The 10,992-nt window shown below is 34.2% G+C and overlaps 1 long non-coding RNA gene across 1 annotated transcript; it reads left to right on the forward strand.

Moving 5' to 3' along the window:
* The first annotated feature begins 6,980 nt into the window (after window positions 1–6,980).
* On the forward strand, window positions 6,981–9,058 carry LOC112796708 (uncharacterized). Its single transcript, XR_003199338.3, has 2 exons — window positions 6,981–7,410; window positions 8,862–9,058. It is a non-coding gene; the product is annotated as an uncharacterized lncRNA (long non-coding RNA).
* Window positions 9,059–10,992: the final 1,934 nt, after the last annotated feature.

Raw genomic sequence — 10,992 nt, forward strand, 5'->3', positions numbered from 1 at the left:
GCACTTATAGTTGCGCCAACCCCGAAGGTTGTTCCCAATAGTTCTTGCAAATCCAATCCCAACAAAAACAAGACATCTCCACGGCAAACACAACTATCACACTCCAAAACCAAAGTTCACACCACATCTAAGGTTACACAGCCACCACCAGTGTTAAGGACTCCCACCCAACCCAAGATGCCTACAAAAAATACTAATCCTCCTAAGACAACCAACCCTTCCAAGATAACCAACCTCCCAAGTCAACAAAGTCCAGTAGATTCATCCAGCCCACCAAGCCCACCAATCCCACTAAGCCCACTAAGACCAACAGAACCAGCCAGCCCACAAATCCCAGTTAGAGCACTAAATTAGAGAAGAACAACAAGCAAAAACTGTCCAAATGTTTAAGTATTTTCAGGAGATTCTATTCACGGTCTGCTGCTAGAGGATTCAGGAGCACAGTGTTTAACAATGAAGTTCTCTTTTATGTATCTTCTGACTTCTCTGATAGTAAAGAGGATAGCTTGTTTAAGCCAAGTCCGGATGAAGATAGTTCCTCTGATTCTGAGACTGTAGGGAATGATCCTAAAACTGGGAGTAGGATTTGGAGAAACAAGGTACCAGCAGAGGCGGGATCCATAAATATGAATCCACTATGAGGGAAAGAGAAGATATTGAATGAAAACGACGGTTTGGTGCAGGAGGTGGCGACGATGAAGTTGATCTTGGGTTCGTAGGTTGTGTTGATGAAGGTGTAAATGATGGACTAGATCCAAGTGCTGACTCAGATAACACTAATTCTTAGCACTCAGAGGAGATAAAGATACCTCCAAACTCAAAAGATGAGCTGGAGGAAGAAAATGATTCTGAGGAGGCATGTCCGCTGTTTAGAAAGTGTGCAAGGTTTGGAGAGCTGCATCTTAAGGTTGACATGAAGTTCGGAACGAAATGGAAATTCAGAGAAGCTGTGAGAAAATACACAATCCAAGAAAGTAAAAGTATAAAGCTAGTGAAAAATGATAACATAAGGTGCAGGGCAGTGTGTAAGATCAAGGAGTCTCCATGGGTGGCTTATGCATCAAGAGACCATGAAGACACATGTTGGCAAATTAAAACCTTCAATGATGACCACACTTGTCCAAGAGAGAACAAGAATATAGCTGCCAACAGGAATTGGGTATGCAACAAGCTTGTAAAGAATGTGAGAAAGTATCCGAATTTTAGACACTGTGAGGCTATAACTTACTTCAAGACACGATTTTATTTGAACTGAATAAGAATTCAATGTCGAGGGCATTAATGGATGCTAGAAGTGTGGCGTATGGTGATGAAAAAGAGAAACATAGGATGGTTCGGGATTATGGTATGACATTGTTAAAGACCAATCCTGGTTTCACTTTGCAAATATGTACCATCCCATAATCAGACGGTGAAGTTACCTTTGATAGGATGTATGTGTGCTTAAGCGGCTGTAAAAACAGATCTAAGGCTGGCTACCATCCTTTGATAGTGCTGGATGATGCATTCCTGAAGACAAGGTTTGGTGGCCAAATTTTGTCAGCCGTGGGGTTAAATGCAAATCACTATATCTATGTCATAGTTTGGGCTATTATCAGAGTGAAGAATACAGAGACATGGAGATGGTTTCTTGAGCTACTTCATCAATACTTGCGTTACTATAAAGATCATGACTGGTGCATCATATCAGATATGCAAAAGGTATAGAGCACTTGTACTTGTTGTCCTTCTTTGATTCTATTAGATAATGATGGTTATATGCCTATATGGAGAACTTGTAATTCTGCTATTATACAAAGATTGGTGCTAGATGTGACAAATAAGAATTGATTGTTTGATTAATCAGGGTGTCCAGTAAACTTGTTATATACTTATGAAGTTTAAGGGACCATTATAGGGATATTTATTAAATGTCAAGGCTTTATGGGTCACGACTATAATGCCAGTGACATATATGTGTACATTACTTTTACAGTTATATATGTATAATGTTTCATGAAACTGGCAGGGACTGATATCAGCAGTGAAAGAGGTGATACTTGACGTGCATCACCGTTTCTATGTCTGGTATTTATGGAAAATTTTCAACAAGAATTGGAAGTACTTACAGTTACGTGGGCTTTTGTGGGAATGTGTAAGGGCAACAACTTACCAAGAGTTCAGGGATGGAATAGACAAGATCAAAAGATTAAATGAGGATGCTTGGGCATATTTAGAGAAGTGGCCGATAGATGCTTGGACCAAAAGCTTATTCAGCCACAAGCCGAAGTTGGATAGCATATGTAACAACGCATGCGAGGTGTTCAATGCTAAGATCAAGGATGCAAAAGCCAAACCCATCATAACATTTCTGGAGGAAGTAAGAATGTTTGTTATGCGCACCATAGCGAAGAACAAGGTAAAACTGAAGAATCACACTGGGAAGCTCACACTAGTTATAAAGAGCAGGCTGAAAAAAGTTAGGAAAGAGTCTAAGAATTGAAAGTCTATTTGGACCGGAGATAACAAACACGAAAAATTTGAGGTGAAAGGACATCCAACTAACCATGTTGTGGACATAGAAAAAATATTGTGTACCTGCTAATTTAGGATGCTTACGGGTAAGTTACTTGTGTATAACACTTGTCTTTATGCATAGCAATTACTTTGTGCATAACAATTATCATGGTTCATGTTACTGTTTGTGCACCTGCAGGTATTCCGTGTGTGCATGCTTGTGTTGCCCTCTCTCGTATGAATAAGCAGCTAGAGGACTTCTCACAGATGGCTAACCATGAAATCATACCGAAAAACTTATAATCACCACATTAATCTAATTTCCGAACAACCACTATGGGAGCAAGCAGAGGATTGTAACAGGCCACATGCCCCTATAATCAAGACAAAACCTGAAAAACTAAAGATGAAGAGGAGGATGGATGCATATGAAAAGAGTTTTTTTGGAATTAAGAAGCCTAAAGTTGATCCAAAACTGTTGAGTAACACTGGAGATGGTGTACATCTAAAAAGACAGTTGGGGACCTTTACCTGCAATTTCTGTGGTGAAAAGGGACATACAAAGAAAGGCTGCAAAAAAAAGAGGGATGCTGATGTTGCCGCTGCTGCCAAGGCGGCTGAGAAGAAAAAGAAAGATGAAGGACATCTTGTACCTGAGCAGCAAGTTGAGTAGCCCCAAGACGATGGTGGCTAAGCTGATGTGGAAAGCAATTCTGTGGAGATCAAGATATCTCTGCCTATTACTTCTGAGGAAGAGGATTCTCAAAAGGTAACTGAAAACTTATATATTCATGCCTTTATGATTTAATTGGATCAATTATCCTTAATGCCAACTTTTTCTCTTATAGGATCCTGGTATGAAAAGGCCTTCAAAGCTGTCAGCAAGAAGAAGATCCTCTCTGCCGGCAACCTCACCAACAGTGAACCCCTTACAGGGTGCATCTTCAGCAACAACAACAAAGTTTGCCAACTTGATGAAGTTCATCCCAATGCTAGGATTTAAGCCACCAAGAAAGAAGAATTAAAGACTTTAGATAAATCTATTTAGGGGTTTCTGTTTTCTGGTGAATCGTGATCTTTTAGAGTTTTTTGAGGTGTCTTGCTTTTGAGGAAACTACTCGCTTCATGTTCCTTGGCTACCTTTTATCTTTATCTTTTGTTATTTTTTGATAAACAATGGAATTTATCTTAATACACTATGCTTTGTGGTTTACAAATCACTTTCGTTGCCTTATTCAGCCTTTATTGATTATGGTTCATTTCATGCACAAACATAAATAACAATAGTTTCATAGTTAACAATATTTTCATTCCATCAACAAGTAATTTTTTACATCTGTTGCTAACCGGGAACCCTAAATCACCAACTTATTCATCATTTACAATACAAGATAACCATCAACACTATCAATACAAACACAACTAACACTAACAACTGGATAATCACTTTTTGCATATGGACATCCTCCTCCAACCTCTGAAGTCTCCAATCAAAGTTCATCTTCACTTCATAATCATCACCACAAGATTCTAACTTATCAACCTGTTACTCATTCTCAGAATCTGTCTACACAAAATACTCGCACCATCTCTTCTCACTTGTCTGTAACCAAGAAGCGATCAAAGTTTAGAGAAGAACAACAGAAGAACAGTGAGGTAAGGAGAATCATAACAACACAAGTAATTATTCTAACCCACATTATAATTGAGACAACCATAAAACGGTTTGTTCGGATTCAAATCTATGCCAGACCATCTGAGAATTGGTCTGGAGCCACAACCGCACCATTCTGGCGGCCCCGATCTTTTGCTCTTGGTTGGCGTTCTCTGAACAGAGCTTACACGTGCAGTGCTACCCCCACCCATCATCGACATGAGTAATAGTCCTCGACGAAAGAATGAGGAGAGAGAGATGAACAAGAAGAAGAGATGATGTTTACAAAAATTTGGGGATTTAGGGTTAGATATAAAGGAAGGGACCAACGTGGGTACAAATTGAAAATTGACCAGCTTAGATAGCCGTTGGACCCCTCCAGCGTGGCAAACAGATGCTATGTCAGCGTTCCGGTGATGACTCATCACCAGCAATATGCTTAGGGACCACTTTGAGTGCTCGAAGCTCTATTTGGAAGACTACAATAGAAAAATCGGGATCTTGAGGATTACATTAAGTATTTACGCGAATCTCAGGGACGACTATGGGTATTTACTCCTAATAGAGTACATGGTAATAAGTTGGTAGCTATTGTTGTTTTGTGAGCAAAGTGCTACTAATTTTCCGGTCTTAATTCTAATTTTTAAAAACAAATACTACTTATAGTTCAGTTTCAACTAATAAAATTCTGGTGTATCCTGAATTAGTAAAATAATTAAGGCGCATGAGGCCGTTCTCGACTAATAGAAAAAATAAATGATTCTAAACACATTTCAAATAATTAGAGTAAAATCTAGCCAATTAATTTTTTGATTTTTTTGATACAATATATTTAAGCTCTTAGCGTGGTTAGTATTGGTTTAAATATAAAACAAAAATAAAAAAAATATTGGTTATTTGGAATTTTTCTAACGTCCTATCATAATTCATTTATATATATAATTATTGAGAAATAAATTCATCATTAAAGGGTTGAATAATGTGAATTCTACTCAAGGTAAAAGTTACATTTCATTTTTCTTTTCTTCTTTTAAATAGTGATAGAAAACTATAATTTTTACATAATTAAATTAAGTTGATCTAGTGATTAATTTATTGGTCTGTTTAAATATTAAAATTTAAAAATTTTTTTATACATATAATAATTAATTGATTAACAACTCCAGTATCACAACAGATTAATCTATCCTTAATTTATTAGACCATAAAATACCGTAAAAAAAATCATAATTTCTACCTTTGCCATTGTAAAAAATATACTTTTATCTGCATAGTATTATTTATTAGATGTTAGTGTCAATTAAACTCTTAACAACTTATTCAATAGCGAGAATAAAATCATGGATAAAAGCTATGATTGCAAAGTTGTAAGAATGCGACCTATATTGATTCACATTAATAGAGCCTTTATTTTGGGCAGTTGATATTATTTATAGAATTTAGCTTCCCAACCAACTTTTGTGGGACCTCTATTTTATTTGGTTTATAGATTCCATATTAAGAACCCAAATTGCTCCCTACTAAAATTATTGCAGGACTTGAAAAAGCTGTTCATCATCCCAATAACAAAGAAAACAAAAATATACTATAGAAAGTAGTGGAGATAGGGTTTGAGGGGATGAACATAATTAATTAAGAACCTTTTTTTATTATTTTGGTGTCTAAAATGTACAAAGAGAGAGATGAGATAGTTGCACTAGTATCATGCACTCTTTAACTCAGCCATATATTTAGGTGATCCATAATGGCTCCAGCTTCCAGCAAACATTCATTTCATGGGGAAACCCCATTCCTCTTGTAAATAAATTAAAAGCATGTGAAAGTGTGGAAACAATATATTAAAGGATGAATGACCTTGTTGAATTCTCCTTTTATTTTTTGATTTATTTATCTTGTGTTCTAAAAATGCCTGTTAAGATTAATTAAAATTTTGTTATTAAAAATATAAAAATTTAAATTTTTAATATATTTATTTTGTATTTATTGAAAAATTAATTTTTTTAATAATAAATTTATTATGTGCCTTAAAAATACATATTAACTAAACTCTTTATTTTTTCTTTAAAAATTTTAAAAAAGTTCGATCGGCACCAATTGTTCTAGACTAAATAAGAAGGCTTAATACATGTTTAACCGGCTCTACGACATATGTTAACTTGGGTTGATAAATATTTTTCTAAAATTACAAATGCTTCATTTTATGAATTGATAAATAAAAAATATAAGTATACTATTCACAAATAATGATTAGTCTCAGGATTACTTATTCATATATGGTTCTATTCACAAATCACATTTCAAATTCACCAATACTCATAAAAATAAAAATAAAAATAGAAAAACATCACTCAAATCTTAAAACCATGTTCATTTAACTCCTATAATAAAAAATACACCTTATAAACATATAATTACCACCAATTTATAGGTGTTATAGGTGGTGGTTTACAATACAACTTGTAACAAAAACACACTTTTTAAAAACTTGTATAACTAATAAACTAATCCTGAACATCAACAGTAAAAAGCTTGTGAAAATGCCACTTACATGATTTGTTCAATTTGAACTCTTACCTTTTTTACCTATTCAAACTTTTCAGCGCATATATCTAGGGGTGTTCAAAACCGATCTGGACCGAACTAAACCGATCAACCGAACCGAAAAAATCGAAAACCGAACAAAACCGAAAAATCGAATTAAACCGAAAAATGTGTTTTGCAGTTTTTTTGCGGTTCGGTTCGGTTTTCGGTTCTGACCAGGAAAATTCTAACCGAACCGAACCAAACCGGTTTAGTTAAAAAAACCCTAAAAAACCAACCCACTCCCCTCCCCCCAAAACCCCCCACCCCACCCCCAAACGGCCAAAACCCAATTCCATTGAGCGCGATTACTCAGCGAGCCCTAACCCCACGCCTCCCACCCCCAATCCAAAGCTCTCAGTCTCAGCCTCTCACCGTCGCGCTCTCCTCTCTGCAGTGGCGCACCACCCTCGCACCACAGCCTGAACGATCCTCGCACACAGCGCACGACCCTCGTCCCTCGCAGGCTCGCACCCAGCGCCAGCAGTAGCAGAGCCCGAGCCTCCTTCCTCGCACCCAGCAGTAGCAGAGCCCGAGCCTCGCAACCTCGCACCCAGCAGTAGCAGAGCCACAACCCTCGCCAGTCGCCACCCACAGCACAGCACCCACCAGTCACCGATTCAAGTCTCCCACTCAGTCATCGATTCAAGTCAGATATGGAGCCCGAGCCACCGAATCAGGTATGTAATTTGGTTAAATCGTTGATTCATTGATATTGTGTACTTTATTGCTGACTTGTTGATTCATTGTTAATTTGATTCATTGTTGCTGGTTATTGATTTATTTTGTTAGGTATTGTTGCTGGTTAAATTATTGATTTATTTTGGTAATTTGATTCATTGTTGCTGATTTTGTTCTGTTTGTTGAATTGTTTGCTGACTTGGTTATTCATTGATGGATTGCTGCTGGTTGTTGTTAACTTGTTAATCAATAAATCAATCATTCCAGTTTCATTGTTCTATATATTTGTTGTTTGATTGTTTATCAAGTGCCAATTCTGTTTGGTTTATAGCTAGTTCAGGGCTGGTTTAATTTGTTCATTGCTTGTTCACATTATCAAGTGCCAATCCTTGCTTGTTTATTGCTGCCTTGCTTGTTCATTGCTTGTTCACATTATCAAGTGCCAATTCTGCTTGGTTTATAGCTTGTTTATTGTTTATTGTTCACATTATCAAGTGCCAATTCTGTTTGGTTTATAGCTGGTTCAGGGCTGGTTTAATTTGTTCATTGCTTGTTCACATTATCAAGTGCCAATCCTTGCTTGTTTATTGCTGCCTTGCTTGTTCATTGTTTGTTCACATTATCAAGTGTCAATTCTGCTTGGTTTATAGCTTGTTTATTGTTTATTGTTCACATTATCAAGTGCCAATTTGTTGGTATTCTGAAATTATTAAAAATTATCTTAGACCATCATCAATAGGCCATGTATTTTTAAATGTTGTGGAAGCCATGATTTAATTATGCAGTTAGCTAGCATGCATTGTATATGAATTAAACAGAAGGTTTTGTGGGCGTGGATGTGAACATTTTAGAAGGTTCTGAATTTTGTTGAATTCAGCTACACTTTCTTGACTTTCCATTTTTCCTATGAACCCTTATAACGTTCCTTCAATTCCCTCTTAATCAATTCATTTTCATTGAAACCAAAAAAAAAACATCAATTAATTTTCACTATTCCGCTAACTATATATATTTTCCTTCTGTGTGTACGTTTTTTTTTACTTATTTGGTAATATGGAAACTACTCCTATATTCAATTATTCATCCAACTATATTATATATATGTATTAATTAAAATGTTGGGTTAGTTTACCAGTTCAACAAGCATATAAGCAAAATGAATCTCTAGTGAAAGTGACATACAACTTTATAAGATCGTATGTAATATCAAGTGCCAATTCTGTTTGGTTTATAGCTGGTTTAGGGCTGGTTTATTGCTGTCTTGCTGGTTTAATTTGTTCATTGCTGGTTTAATTTGTTTATTGTTTGGTTTATTGCTTGGTTTATTGCTTGTTTTTGTAATTTGTTCATTGCTGGTTTAATTCTCCTTGTATTATTATTATTATTATTATAATTATTGTTGTTGTTGTTCTTGTTGTTCTTATTATGTAATTGTTTTTTTTTATTTCAGGTTGGTTTGCATTATGAAGTTTTAGCTATTTTATTGGAGAAGACACCATAACTTTGTTAATTGCTATCAGTTTAATGACAATTTATTTTTATTTTCAGTTGTGTTGACTGTTGAGCTATTAAACTTCTTTAATTGTCGTATTTGAATTCTATTGTCGTTATATTTCATTAGATCAAGACTTTGTTAGCTATTGTGTATTTTGGCTTGTTGATTTCAATCTTATGACATTGCATAATAGTATGGTAGAATTTTTTTTATTTGATTGAAAAAACCGAACAAACCGAACCAAACCAAACCGATTTTAATTGGTTTGGTTTGGTTCGGATGACCTTGAAAAAAACCGAACCAAACCGAACCGCAGCTTAATTAAACGACCGGATCGGATGGCTTTTCCTTCAAAAACCGAACCAAACCGCACCGCGAACACCCCTACATATATCAACACAATCAAAATTCAACTTTTAACCAAATTGCTCTGAGCTTATATATGCATGTATTTTAGTTATTTCTTGATTCTTGTATCCATGTAACTCTCATTACTTGTTTAATTAATCATCATTCATGATAATTTTAATGTGGCGGTAATATGAAGTGTAAATTGATTTAAATTTTTTTAATTTAGAAAAAAATAATAAAATATATCTTTTGTCTTTAATACTTTTAAAATATTTTAAAATTATTCTTAGTGATTAATTTGATTCAAGTTAAGGTTGAATCAATGAAGATAAAAATAATCAAAAATAAAATTGGAAAAGAAAAAGTTAACTAACAGTTGATGGTCAAAAAATTGGCAATAAATATAAAATTGAAATTATTTCAAATATTAAAGACGAAATTGAATCAAATTAAAAATTAAAGATAATTTAAAAAAAACGTAAGAACAAAAAACATATTTTATAAAAAAAAACTTGTACCTACACCTTTTAAAAGTTAAAGAGTATTTTTTAAAAACAAAAGGAGACATTTTTTAAAATTATTAAATTTATACTTATCAAAATTAAAAAAATTAGCATAATATTAGATATTAATAAATTCAAATTTACTCTTATATTTAATTTATTGTGATCTTTTGAAATTTTAAAAATTATTTGACTAAATATAATTATTATTGTTTTTAAAAATTATTTTTAATTTGAATTATTAAATATAAGGTTATAATTTTTAAAAAATTATCTTTGAAAAACTAACTTCTATAAATTATTTTCAACAAATAAAAAATTGATTCATTGGACAGAATCTTGACCTGCAACTGACTGAATCTTGCATATCATCTTGGATCCATTGGACAACCAATTCCACATTAGGAATTTTGAAAAGGTGTAACAAATAATTAGGGTTGTAGTTATTATTAGGGGTGCCATCATGTATTTTATCCGTGGGTATTTAATCCGATTCAATTTGGTCGCGTAGTATTGTTAATTTAATCTGCAACGAGTAAGGTAGGGTACGAGTAAAATTTTCGTGCGGGTCAGGTAGGATGTCACTGACGGTCGGATTTTTGACGGTTTAGAAATTCACAAGAATATAATCGTGTTGTAAGTATAGTTTCTAAACCAACAAAGAATCCTTTCGTACAAAAGTTTGGTTGTCACAAGTAACAAAACCCAATAAAATTTATAACCGAAATATTTAAACTTCGGGTCGTCTTCTCAAGGAATTGCAGGGAAGTATGATTTATTATTGGTTATGGAAAACAATATTTTTGGATTTTTGAAAGGTTGAACAGGGAAAATAAATTGCAGGAAAAATAAATTAATAAATATAAAAATTCTTGACAAGATATGAAAACTGGACGTCATATCCTAGTTATCCTTATCAATTATGATGAGAATTGGATTTTGCTCCCACCTTATTAACCTCTAACTATGAAGGTAAGTTAAGTGGATGAATCAATTTGATTCCTCAGATCCTAGTCAATTCCTGAGAAAAGACTAGAGTTATTGGAATTCAAATTAATTGGCAAAGATAACAATTATCAATCACAATGAGTTTGATAACTCAAGTGTCTCCAATTAATCAATTCATGAATTAAAGCCAAGAATATAAAAAGCTAAGAAAAATCATAAATCTGAAATACCTCAAATTATATTTAAACATAAATTCAAATCTAACATGAAAGGGTTCATAACCC

The sequence above is a fragment of the Arachis hypogaea genome, chromosome 4 (genome assembly GCF_003086295.3).
Source record: "Arachis hypogaea cultivar Tifrunner chromosome 4, arahy.Tifrunner.gnm2.J5K5, whole genome shotgun sequence".
In the NCBI taxonomy this organism is placed as follows: Eukaryota; Viridiplantae; Streptophyta; class Magnoliopsida; order Fabales; family Fabaceae; genus Arachis; species Arachis hypogaea.